This window comes from Equus asinus, chromosome 9, assembly GCF_041296235.1.
Source record: "Equus asinus isolate D_3611 breed Donkey chromosome 9, EquAss-T2T_v2, whole genome shotgun sequence".
NCBI classification, from domain to species: Eukaryota; Metazoa; Chordata; class Mammalia; order Perissodactyla; family Equidae; genus Equus; species Equus asinus.
In genome coordinates this window covers 36,204,891-36,218,527 of record NC_091798.1, presented here as the reverse complement: position 1 = coordinate 36,218,527, position 13,637 = coordinate 36,204,891, and the positions used below count along the sequence as shown (strand labels likewise).

Genomic DNA, 13,637 nt, shown 5'->3' with positions numbered 1-13,637 from the left:
TTAGGGCTTACACTAGTATCTAAAGCTTATAAATATATAAGGGAAAATATATAAATATGCAGTCTGTTATATCAAGTTTGTGCTAGACATTGATTTTTTAAAAAATGGCTAATGGTTTCTGTTCAGGATAACAGAATGCGTTTGAAAATTTAAAAAAAATTATCCATGCTATCAGCCAGAACTATTCATTATCATATGCATTGGCTATTTTATTTAGAAGAACTTTAATAGCATTCTAGTTTTGCAGTTTTTTAAAAAAACATAGCTGCAAAGTCTTTCTCAAAACTTTTTCACCTCTTTTTTTTTGTTTTGAGAACGATTATAGCTCTGAGCTAACTGCTGCCAATCCTCTTCTTTTCGCTGAGGAGGACTGGCCTTGAGCTAACATCTGTGCGCATCTTCCTTTAGTTTATATGCGGGATGCCTACCACAGCATGGCTTTTGCTAAGCAGTGCCATGTCCGCACCCAGGATCCTGGACGGCGAGCCCCGGGCCACCAAGAAGCAGAACGTGTGCACTTAATCACTGCGCCACAGGGCTGGCCCCTTTTTCATGTCTTAAAAGGAAACAAAAGGTGTTTTTAACCATTTTGCTTAAGCAAGTACCAAGCTGTCTTCTGAGCATCCACATTTTCCCTTCAAGGCACTCCCAATAAACAGGCAAAGCATCAGATAAGGCAACTTTCCAAAGGTATGTCAAAGTTTTAATATCTGGCAAAAAGTGATTAATATGAGATTTTTTATATTTTCTTTTAAAATCATCATATTTTAAAGTAGTGATAAAAAATTGCACAAATTGGCAGTGCTAGTTAATGAATTGTAAGGAGGCAGAGGATCATTCTAGAGTCAATTTTACCACTAGATGTGTGATATTAGCCTTTTAGCTTTTCTTGTCCTCAATCTCCTCAACTGAAAGACGAAGGAAAAAAACTGGAATGGAGATGTATCAATTCATCCATTCAGTCAACGACTCTTCTCTGAACCCCTTATGTGCCAAGCACTGTGCCAGGCGCTAGAGATGGGCCTTAGTGATGAACAAAAGTAGAGGTGATTCCTGCCCTTGCAGAGCATGCAATGTCTTGAGGAGACAGCTCTGATTCAAATAATCACTCATCAAATAATCTAAGGACTCCAAAGGACTTTTCAGTTCCTAACTGTCATGTACATATAAGCATAACAGAATAGTTCATAGAACACAAGTCATCTTAATGTGTTTATTGTTTGAGAGGTCTGATAAATCTCATTTTATTTCTTTTTTTTCTTTTTCTTTCTTTTGTGAGGAACATTAGCCCTGAGCTAACAACTGTTGCCAATCTTCCTCTTTTTTTTTTCCTCCCTAAAGCCCGAGTACATAGTTGTATATCCTAGTTGTAGATCATTCTAGTTCTTCCATGTGGGATGCCACCCTGGCATGGCTTGATGAGTGGCGTGTAGTTCTGTGCCCAGGATCTGAACCGGCGAACCCCAGGCTGCTGAAGTGGAGTGTGTGAACTTAAACACTCGGTTACGGGGCCAGACCCCTCATTTTATTTCTTAGACTCATTTTCTTCCAGACTGCTGGCCATGGATATTGCAAACCACTCATGACAATTTTCTACCTGTCAATGACATAATGCCTTGTCCTGGCTCATTATTGTAATAGTAGTTACTATGCATATTGAATGCATAATTTCAGATAATATTTCAGTCTTCATTTTCATCTCATTCTTAGAACTGTTTTTTTTCTAATAGGGAGAGACTGAAAAATAATAAGGTCTTATCCTAAAATCTATAATAGCAGTTGTGATGTCAATGCTTCTTTCAAATAAAATTTAGAATTTCAAAGATAAGAATTGGAGAGAGAGAGAGAGAGAGAGAAAGAGAGAGAGAGAGAGGTGTGTTTATTTTTATTGCTACCGTAAAATATCTCTTGGGTTCCCCCTTTCTTTTATATTTAAAATTTGTAGATAGAACATAGATAGAGAAAAAAGTGAGATAAGATGTCTTTACTGATTTATTAATGACTGCAGAGTAGCAAGAGGTAGATTTTTAAATTGCTTATTTGTTTATTAAATTTCTTCTCTGGCAGTTGATCTGTGGATTGCTTCCTATCCCACAAGTCAGGTTGTTAATTAAATCTTCTGTAAAAGTTTTGGTTTTATCTGTAAAAACTATCCTATAGGTTCCACGGGTCTGTAACTTGGGCTGAATGTGTGAGGGGAGGAAGCTATTTGTTAAGAGCTAACCGGTAGCCCCATGAAGGATATTTTTGCCAGCAGCTCTTCTACTCCAGGCTGTGGTTTCATGAAAAGATATTCACACAAGTCATCGTGTTTCAGTAACCACCCCTCCAGGGCCACCGGAAATGGGTGTGGTTGGTTTAGTAGACAGCATTCTCCCCTCTGAGTCTAGCTTATGCATACTGCCGGACTGAGAAATCATATCTGGAGTTGTTTCTCATTCAGGTGGGCAAGAGGCTCCGATAACCTGCAGCCGTTATAGGTTTCTTGCTCCTTGTCACAACAGCAAGGCTGCTTTGATGTAGAAGAGGATACGCAAATGTTTTGGTTGGTAATGAACTTGTTCAATTCTTAAGATTTCATCTGGGTTTTCTGTTGATTTGATCCTTCTCTGCAAATTTTCCTTTGGTACTTCTGAAAAGCTGATAATATTTGCCTTGGCCCACTCTCAGACTTACTGTCGTGTAGTGGTAGAGACTCCTCAAGGCCAAATTCTCCTCTCAGATTTTGTTTTCTTACACCTTTCAGTAGAAGGTCCATGAGAATATCAAGTTAGTTTTAACTATATTGTAGTTTAGTTACTACAAACTACAATGTGGTATAGTTTATTAGAGTTATGCATCTGGAGGTGAGCTTTCTAATCCTAAACTCTTTTCTTAACCCGTAAAAGATACTTAGCCAAGAGTGGCCAGGCTGACGGTTACTGGGTAGGACTTTCAACTTCTGGCAAATTTGTCTTCAGGCAGCATCAGGAAAGGACTGGAATAGGGGTAGGGGGAGGAGAAAGGACAGGCGGGTGGGCGTGTGTAGGGTGAAAACACCGGATGAGTAATGTGATAACTATCCTTCCCGATCAAATACTCATCCCTCTCCCTCCCCACCACACACACGTGCGCGCACACACACGCACACAGAAGTTGAGAACCGATACTGAACCACAGCCTTGAAGAGCTAATCCTCTTAAACACAAGTGCCAAAAGGAGCATAAAAGGTCAGCTATGGACGCTAAAATCAAGGCAAGCTCTGAAGCCATGTTAAAGCCTTATACTCAAGTGGGGACCTTGTGGCGCCACTAATTTGCAAATATTTTGATAAATATGATGAATAACAATGGTATCGAAGCATTCGCTTAGACTTTTCAGCTTTCTACATTATGCCAGACTCTATATTGTAGTTAAATCTGTTGGAGTAACAGCTCTGAAAGTATTTAACGCATAGCTCTTAACCTGTTTGGGGAACACATACTGTTTTGAAATTTGCCTGAACTCTGAAATTTCTAGAAAATGCACAGCAGGTGCATAGAGTCTGACACACGATTTCAGGGGGTTCATAAATTTTGTGAAGTCCACACATGGACCTAAGTTAAGAACTTGATGTTTAACGCAGATTATGCTAGGTAGTGAGGACTTCATAGAATCCAGTTTTTCTGTCTGAGTGACTGTGTTGCCAGCCACCTGCACAATGCACACAGCCTTTGGTTTTCTCAGGTGGTTTGCCAGCATCGTCTCCCCTTTTCTCGTCCATTATAACATGGCACAGTCATCTCATTATAATTTACCTGGTTGTCACATTCCTCACCCTTTTCCGAGGGTAGTTAAGGTAGATTGCTCTCTTGTTATATTCATTCCTTTTCCAGAGTGATGCTAAAGACTTTATGTGGCCCCTGTGTCAGAACTACTTATTTCCTGCAGGATGAGGCTGATAAACCACAACCTGTGAAGACAGACTGGGGAAATCCAGCAGAAAGAGGCTTTGGAGAGAACTGCAGATCCGTTGTGGGTAACCAGGTCCAGAGAGAGCAATGAATTGCATCAACAAAATGAATATGTCTGCATTTTGATGACCCCCACCCCACCCACAGCCAGGCACTTAGTCACTCTTTCCTCTGTGTCTCCTCAACTCTATTATAGCTGCTATCACTGCACTGGGATTATTTGTTTACGAGCCTGTCTCTCTCACTAGACTATGAGCAATTCCAAGACGGAGTCCATGACTTATTTATCTCTGCGCCCCGATCCAGTGTCTGGTTTAAGAGTGCAGGCTTTGGAGTCAGACTGTCTGCGTTCAAATCCGTGCTCCGTGCATATGAGTAGGAGCACTTGGGCGAGCTGCTTAACTTTCTGAGCCTTGGTTTCTCTTGCTTTCTTTTTTTGTCTTTCTTCCTTTCCTTCAAGTTCCTTTGTACCTTAAAAGTTTCACACTAATAATGTTTACTGGTTCATCATGAAGAATAAATGAAATGATACTTAGCACAGTGACAGTTCCATTTTTACTACTATTGATTGTTGAACGTTTTTCCTTACTGTAGTTTACCTGCTGGGGAAAAATCCTTTTAAGCCTAAGCTACTAAGCCACCTCTTTTCTCATCCTTTGTCCCCTTTGCTGCTAACGGCCCACCCCTGCAACATGGTAATTGATATTCTCCTCATCTGACGTTATTTCTCACCATTGTACTCACCGTCAGCTGACATCTAATATGTTTATGTGTTTCCTGTCCAGAATGTGAGCTCCAGGAAGGAAGGGGCGTTGGCTAGTTTGGATTAACTGCCACATCCCTATTGCCTAGAGTGGTGCCTGGCACATAGAATCTGCTCAACAGTATTTGTTGAATGAATGAATGAGTGGATGCACATAAAGGGTCCTCACTCTCTGCTGTAGGTGAGCCTCACCAATGATCACTCAGTGTCATGCATTAAATGTGTGCATCCCTTCACTTTGCCAAATGGTCGTAGAGCACCTTTTCCCTTTGTTTCTCTTTCTTCCACAATTAGGGTGGGAAGAGAAAATATTTTCCAAAAGTGTTATAAAAATGAAGTGATTAGAACTTCAATGTCAAAGTCACACTCATTGAGTGGTAGGTCCTTTCCCTGAGGAGTGAGAAAGGAGACTGTGGGGAGAAGGGTGGAGGAGCTCTCTGTTACCTTGCGGAAGTGGCTGTGACTGTGAAATTTGTTTCTGTCATTCCTGCTCAAAAACTCGCAATGATTACTCATTGTTTACAGATTTAACTCAAACTCCTCAGCAACTCTCCCTCTCTGTTCCTTCACAGGTGCCTTTGCTCCAGCCAAATTGGAGCACTTCCTGTTCTTCTGCCAACTCCTGCAGTCCTCTGTAGGCACACACTTACACACACACACACATGCTTTTCAACTGATGTTTTCCTTCGTCACAGTACCTTTAACTTCTGTTTTTCTAGATTCTACTGTCCTTCAAGGGGCAATTACGATGTTGTCTAGTGAGGATGCTTCCTCTAATTCATCTCCTGTTCCCCCACCTTAAGCCCTGAAGGCAGTCAGCTGAGTTCTTCCTCAAGTTCCTTTAAGAACTTTTACCTCTCTTTTGGGGGCACTTGCAGCCTTTGCCTTACAGAGCTGTCTCTAGACTTGTCTGCTAAGTCGTCTCGAGGGCCAAGACGGTTTCCTTTCTGTTTTTCTACGTTTACCAAGCAGTCGGTGAATGTTTTTGAGTAAGTCTCTGGGTACATAGCTGCATATATCCATTTTTTTAGCAGTACAAAAAATCTTTAGGGCCTGTCTGATGATAATATGTTAAATATAGGGTATTTATCTCATATGATCGGTACAGGTGACTTTCTTTTGCCATCTATTCTGTAAGAGGCAAAACAATAACTAATGTAAACATAGAGCTGGGCTTGTATTTCTTGAGACCACAGTGAGAAGTGGTCGTTTTCTCACAAGGTTTAGCAGGACATGGAGAGGTGGTAGACCAAGGAGGGACCTCATTGCTAACTTTGTTTAGGGGTTTGAGACGTAGCAACTGGAAAGAAACAAGCAATTGAAACCGAGACTCACTTCGGGATCCTGGGGAAATGAACAGGATTACTCAGGGTAACTTTCAGTTTCTCCTCTAAGAGGCCTCAGGTTGATGGAAGAGACTGTGATAACACTGCCCCCTTCTGTTACTCTGGATTGTTAATACTCGTGGCTTCCCAAGTCTGGTTTGATGATCCTGACGTGCATTTTCAATTTCCAAGAAATGCTTGCTTAAGGCAGAGAGAAAAGAAAGTCATATGTTCAATGTGAGGCATGATTTTATTCCATCAAGTTCTCTTTTTTTATAGTTAACATGACATTAAATTTTGTTGTGAGGTATTAGTTCAACTGTAATTGGATATGATATTTCAGGGGAATGGATGAAGTCAAGGATCATAACAAAATTCATCAATTCATGTATTTATTTGTTTTCTAAGGGGTTACTCGATTTCTTCTAGCTCCTAGAACTTCCCTATTTATTCCCTTGGAAGTTAAAGCATAACCCCTGTTTGATGCATTGTGGCTCTTTCTTTGAGGACAGAATCTCTCAGATTAGGAGCAGTTAGAGTGGTGAATGCTGGTTCTTCATGTATCAAAAGCCAGCACCACTTTCTCTGAATAGCACTGTTTGTGAAATGACTTATCTCAGAACTTTTGAACTGCTTTGTAACTCTTTTTTTCCTCTCCTTGCAAGCCCCTTTGAATGTACCTCTGAAGTAGTTGAGGCCAGATAGTATAGGGCTTTGAATCATACCAGGACTTTGGACTTTATTCTATAAACAACAGGGAGCCAATTAAGATACCTGGGCAAAGAATGGCATCTTTAGAAGGATGACACTGTCAGCTTTGTGTTGAATGAACTGAGATGAAAAGGCTTAGAAGGAGGGAGAACGTTAACAGGTCCATATTGTAGTACTGCCACCAGCACCTCCATGAAGCCTCCAAAATCCTCACTAGTTTTTCCTCATTTATCCTCTCTCAACCCTAGTATGAGCCACTAGCATTTATCGCCTGGATCCCTGCAACGTCCTCTTCTCTGATTACCCTATAATCAATCTTGCTCCCACACAACCCGCTATCCCCACAGCAGCAAAAGACGACCCAAAACACAAGGAAACCAGAACATGTCACATCTAACTTTAAACCCACCGATGACTTCCCATCGTACTTAGAATGAAATCCACACTCCTGCCGTGGTGCATGAGGCCCAACACAGTTTGACCCTGTCTGCTTCTCAGACCTACACTCTCATTTCTGCTTACCAGGCTCCAACTCACTATTTTCTTGGTTTGAACAAGCCAAGCTTAGTCTGACGTCAGATATCAGGGCCTTTGTTCTTGCCATTCCATCTGCTTAGGACATGCTGTTCCTAAAATTTCACATGGTTGGCTTCTTGCCTCAGCTCAAATATCACTTCCTCAAAGAGTCTCAGCCTGTAGTACCCCATCCTCTTCTCTTTGTTTCCCCACCCCCAGGGCAAGACATTTTTTATATATCATTTGGTTCTATTTTATTCATAGCCCATATCACTATTTGAAATTACCTTGCTCGTTTATTTCTTTACTTGTTTAAGATGTGTGTTTCTCGCCTAGAATGGAAGTTCCACGAGGGCAAGTAGCTTATCTACTTTTTCACCTCTGGGTCCACAACACATAGAGCTGTCAGCTTGTGCTGCACCTAGCTCAGGGTAAACGCTCAGTAATTATTTGTTGACATACGAATCTGGGTAAAAGGTAAAGAACAAGGATAGGACAAATGGAAATGGAAGAGAAGAGATAGTTGGAAGAATTATAGTAGAGATAAAGTGGATAGATTTAATTATTGGATATCAGGAGCCAATGGAAAGGAAGGAATCAAATGATGGGTTTTCACTTGGACAGTAGAGAAAGGCCAGTGATGCCATTAACTCAGAGAGACCTTGGTAGGATATAACGGATGGGAGCGGCAAGCAGATATTGGGCTTTAGACTTGAGTGTGAGATGCTGGTAGGTCCAAGTGAAGATGCCCAGCAGGTATGTAGAAGTTGGAAAGAGGCCAAGGCAGAACAGTTAGTGTTTGGAGTCATTTGCATAATGATTATAGTCCACTGAGACTGAATCAGGTCAACAAGAGAGAATATGTAGCAGGGAAAGAAGAGAACTGTAACAATGTGCAGATTTTTGCCCAAACATCCTTGTATACAAGAAACCATGCTGGGACAAGTGACATCTAACAAATGAGAAGCAAGGGCTGGAGCTTCATGGGGCCAGGGATGGTGGCCCTGACAATTTGGCAAGTAGAGAGTGTCTTATCCGGATAAGAAACAGTAAGACACTGCCATATGGTGCCCTTTGGCCTGCCCAAAACATCTCTCAGTGGGAGGCTCTGCACCCCAAAGGGAATCTGTGTGACTGCTCTGCTTTCTTCCCTTCAAATCTGTAAGGGGTCCAGAGTGCAGACTGGCTAAGGTTAATGATGTAGCTCTATCTTCTGATCTAGGGAGCTAATAATCTAAAACAGTTTGGCAAAAAGATGCATAAAAAAAACCCCAAACCTACATTTGTTGAGCTCTCATTTTGGAAGCACTCAATATGCATTCTCTTATTTAGTTTTCACAAAATCTCTATAAGGAACTACAATTAATACCTGTTTTATGGATGAGAAATTGTGGCTAGAGAGGGAATGAAACTTTCCCAGCTGGTAAATGATAGAGCTGGGATTCGACCCCATATCTGCCTGGTCCCAGAGCCTACACTTTTGACCATGACACCCTAATGCTTCCCTGTGTAGGAAATAAGCATTTTTAGTACTTAAATTTTGTTGCAGTAGTTCTTTGTAGGTTTCTTTCCCTTTCCATTGCAAAGTTGTGAACATTAGGTTAATAAATCAGGCAAACTTTATTTACAGTAATAAAAGGTGACCAAAATTACTCATAAGGTTGTCCTTTTGTGCTGGACAAAAGTAACTCTTTTTCTTTTATTGGAGCTCCTCTGTGTTGCACAATTGCCTTAAAGAACTATTGCTACAGAAGGTCAACTTCCCCAAACCCTCAGGATATCATTAATTATAGGGCTTTTAGGGTGTCCGAAACAGAAATAGTGTTTTAGATCCTGCTGCCCCTCCATCCCGCAGCCTTAAACTATAGGCAAACCCCATTTGTTGTGGAAGCCTGTTTCTGGAAATGATTACATTAACCAAATTGGTGCTATACATGATTACTGCAGCAGCACGATACCTTGGGGATGTGCTACTGATGTGATACTTTGGCAATTGCCCTTCTTTCTCTTCAAGTCTCCAGAAGGTGTGTTATGCCTCTGGCCATAGATTTCTTCTATTTATCCTTTGCACTGTTGTTAGTCAGTTTTTCCAGGCTGCAGTAAGGCTTATGCTGCCCTTCAAAATGTCAAAAGAGCTCTACAAGGCAACAACTCTGCTGATCCGGGTTTCTTAGACTACCTCCTTGGAGGTATTTGGAGCTGTTGCAGTGAAGCCTGCTTGCTGCCATCCAGTGTCTTCCTTGATCTTTTGTAGAATCCTCAGCACTAGCCCTTGCATACATTTTGTCAGCCATTGTGAACCAAAGTGTTCACCGGCACAAAAGCAATGGCAGAAAGAGGGACCTGATGGGAAAATAAATGATTGGGAAGGGCCACTTAAATGGCTCCGAGTCTTCATTGGCTGAGAACCAAATATAAATTAGCTGTACGGACTAGAGCTCTAATGGCCTTACATTTATGTATACATATAAAATATTTCTGAGATCATCAGGACTGTAATGAATCAGCCTGATTTAGGATAGCTCTAAGTGAATTCTAAATGAGTGTCTCTCTGACGTCATGCCCAGTAGTGTGTAGTGATACAAGGTGGCACTTTCTTTACTCTGTCAATAATTTATTAATGGGCACTTTGTGCTAGGCATGATGTTCCTTAGAGTTTCAAAAATTGACTTCATTTTGGTTAGCTCTGTGCCTCTCTCATAGAACTTTTTCCAGTTCTCTTAACAGCAATCAGTGCTTTCTTCCATGCATCCAACTTGGACACAGAGTAAGTGCTTTCCTTTTGCCCAGTAAGTGAATAAGTTTTGCCCTGATGGATTATCAGCTTGCCGAGGGTAAGTCTCGTCTCTGCATCATCTCCACATCCTCTGCAGTATCTAACATAGTTCTTTGTACAAATAGATGCATAAGTATTTGAGTAAATGGGCAGTAACTTTCTTTCTTTACGCTTGTAGGCATAAAGGTCATTGGGCAGAATGGCAATAAAAAGAGTGCATTTGCTTACTCTCTTTGCTGCAAATAAGAAAGACATCACTTCTCCATCCATAGCCCATTTATCTAATTTTTCATCTTAATTTATGATTTTATTCAATATCCAATCTAGAGGTAATCTTAGCTTCTGTGTCCAGTATGATGGCACTTCAGCAACATAGATGCATGTAACTACTCTCAAGATCCCCTTTAAATACATGAAAAATTCGAGGGGCTGATCAAGAGACACCAGGTTGAATCCAGTTTCTGTCAGATACATAAATCTTTTTTGTGTCACTCCATTTGTTTGTAGGCATTCTTTTTCCTTATTAATGGCAACCAGATTTATCAGGAAGATATATGACACTGGCTCCATTGCAAACAATTGCCTGATGTCCTCTGGCAGCCATTGGAACCACACATTGCAAACCAGCCTGTCATTTCAAGAGACCTTAGGGTAATTGTGAGGTGTACTTGAGGCTCAGATCATTGTCTGTAAAGGTAACATGCAATTTCCTTGGCAGAAGCTGTGCAAATCTGTATTATACAGCAAAAGAGTGATGTTTCCCAACTCACGTTTGAATTGTGCTCTTGGCCCCTAAAATCTTGTGGCCAGTGTGTGTGTTTGTATAGGTCAATCATTACCAGGACTTTGAACCACATGACTTACTCCATACACATTTTTGGAAAGGATGCAGAGTAACTGATGCATAAAATGGCTAGATTAGAATTGCCTGGTACCTTGTCAAGACATTTTTTAAAGTAAATCATATTTTTTTTTCAGCATCTAAGCACTTAAAAAAGAAAAAAAAGCCTAGGACTTTATTGTTCTGAGAGAGAGTCTTATCCCAAAAGCAGTTTCTTATTTCTAAAAGCTTCTAAATTCTGGAACATAAACATAGAAATCTATATTGCTCATCCTTTTGGATTCATGAAGGACCAATTCTGTGATGATCGCAAACATTTATTTTTCATTTTGGAATCGTTCTCCCATTTGGAACCAACTTTTCAGGAGTAAAGAAAATTAGACCTTCCATGTGAGATCAGACTCTTGTTGTATTCAGCTAAGATTTCTGGATACCATTGTCCCAACTGGTAGTTTGTTCATTCATTCACTTACTCCTGTTTTCATTCATTCATTCACTTTTTCATTCTAACAATCTTTTGACAAATCCTTATTGAGTGCTTTCTCTGTGCCAGGTACTGGACTAGGATCGAAAGAGTGGTGATCTATGCTAGGAACGTGTTGTTACTCTATGTGATACCAAATCCAAAAACTGGGTACATATTGAGGATATTTAATAGAAGAAACTGTATGTCTGAATAAGTTTAATGTAGTTAAAAGGGGGATTTGGGATCAGACAGGCTGGGTGTGACCTGGTACTGGGTGAGACTTAACCTCTTGGATTCTCTTTTATTCTCCCCACAGAGCCAACAATTATGGTTATTGTAGGAATTAAAAGAGATAAGGTATGTGAAAATGTCTGTCAGGTAGAGTTAGTTTTATTTGTTAATTTTATTAATTTGTTTGGCCACAGGCACAGACATGTATTTTAAGAAATGAGTGTCAGTGAAATTTTGAAACTGGAAACTTCGTGATGTCTTACTCTTCCAAGGGAGCTTCTTTTAAGGGTCTTTATTTCATTCCAGTTTAACTCCACACTGGGTGCTTGAATGACCTCTTTGCAGTAGCGAGTTAAGAAAGGCTGCTTTTGCAGACAGTTGATTTCTCTGGGACCTGACCAAATGAAAAGGTCCCTGCTAGCATGGAGAACTCAATGTTTTGAGAAATAAATCGAAATCAACTACCTTATATTCCCAACCAACAGCTCGTTTCAACATGACCCTGTCAGCTTCTTAACATATTGTTTTCTTGGCCATTCTGAAGATACACTCTTGCTCTTGCAATTAAATGCAACAAGCATCTATTGAACTTCTTCCAGATGCCAGACCCTGTGCTGCCTGCTGGGGGGTACCAAGATGAATGAAAAACAATTCCTGCTCCAAGGATTTCTTACAAATAACTCAAGAGACAAAGAAGAAAGTGCTCTGAATACCAAGTGGTATTCAGAACAAACCTGAAATTCCCAGCTCTGACTTCTCAAATCCTCTAATAAAACAGTTCAATTTTGTTCCTTGAGTTAAATCTTTTCATTTGTTATTGGGTCTTTGCCCTTCTCTCTTCCTGCTGTTCCCCATCTGCAGATGCCACTGATAAGATTCATTTCATCCTATGAGAATGACATGTTTGGATTTAGAAGTGACAATGCCTTCTACAAACAATCACTACACCAAAGTGTCTGTGCTGAATCTCTGTAAAATGATGTGAGATATTTTGAATGAGCCAGCCGTTCATTCGCTTTCCCCCATTCATCATCATTTGAAAGGTATAGCTACTTTCTAAGGCAGGAGAGTATGTTTTTAAATGAACTAATTATCCATCTGCAAGGATGAATGTGCTTAGAGTTCCCAGTGTCCCTTCCCTTTCTCCTAGTTCCCTCCTGACAGGGAGAAGCAGGCAGGAAAAGGGATCAGTCACATCACCAGCATGAATGAGTAATGTGGTACCCTTCCATCCACTCATTTACACAGACTCATGGGGCGTGGGCAGAAAGCTGAAGAAGAGGGGCAGAGGAGGTGATGGAGCCAAGCATAAATATAATCACATTGTCCATTACTTATTGAATATTTGCTATTTGCCAGGCACTTTCAGAACATTATCTCTAATCCTTACATCAATCCTGCAAAGTGGATATTTTCATTTGTAATATGTACATAAGGAGAATATCCTCAGAGAAGTAAAGTGATCAGCTCAGGATCATACAGCTGGCAGGTACTTCTTTCAAACGCTGTTTTGCCTGATTCTGAAGCCTGCTCCTTTTCATCATAACTAAGATTTTCAAACTCAATTTCCTGCAAGATGCTTCAGGGGATTCAAGAAATTCCATTTATGCATATATAAACTATTTAGCAAGAAATAAAAATGCACTCTAGAGACCACTGACATATTATTGCAATTTCTGACTGTTTTTTTAAAGAAATAAGTGTTTCTGAACTCAACATCTAAGTTTATTCAGATTTTTAGTACACCTTGTATCTGTTGCATGTTTTGGAATGATGACAAAGATGTCCTTTGAAAAATGGATGTCCTCAGTAGGGGGTAAATGTTGACAACTACTGGCCTACAAATTACGCTAGTCCTTTATCAAGAGATATATTAGATAACACATAGCAAACATAACAAGGACTCTGCCAAAATGTGTATTACAGCACATGTAACAAGAATCACACAGTGAATAATACAACATGCAGGGAAGGACTATAGGGCCAGGCTAGGGGAACCCTCTTTTGTTTTTTATAGCTATGCCTAAAACATTGCATGTGTATTTGCTGGAACCCATTGTTTGATAGTGGGCAGCT

At 40.4% G+C, this 13,637-nt stretch overlaps 1 long non-coding RNA gene across 1 annotated transcript; it reads left to right on the top strand.

Annotated features, from left to right (window-relative positions):
* The first annotated feature begins 2,408 nt into the window (after positions 1 to 2,408).
* On the top strand, positions 2,409 to 12,333 carry LOC139046157 (uncharacterized). The gene is made up of 4 exons (XR_011505790.1): positions 2,409 to 2,545; positions 3,910 to 3,993; positions 11,647 to 11,687; positions 12,161 to 12,333. It is a non-coding gene; the product is annotated as an uncharacterized lncRNA (long non-coding RNA).
* The last annotated feature ends 1,304 nt before the right edge of the window (positions 12,334 to 13,637 follow it).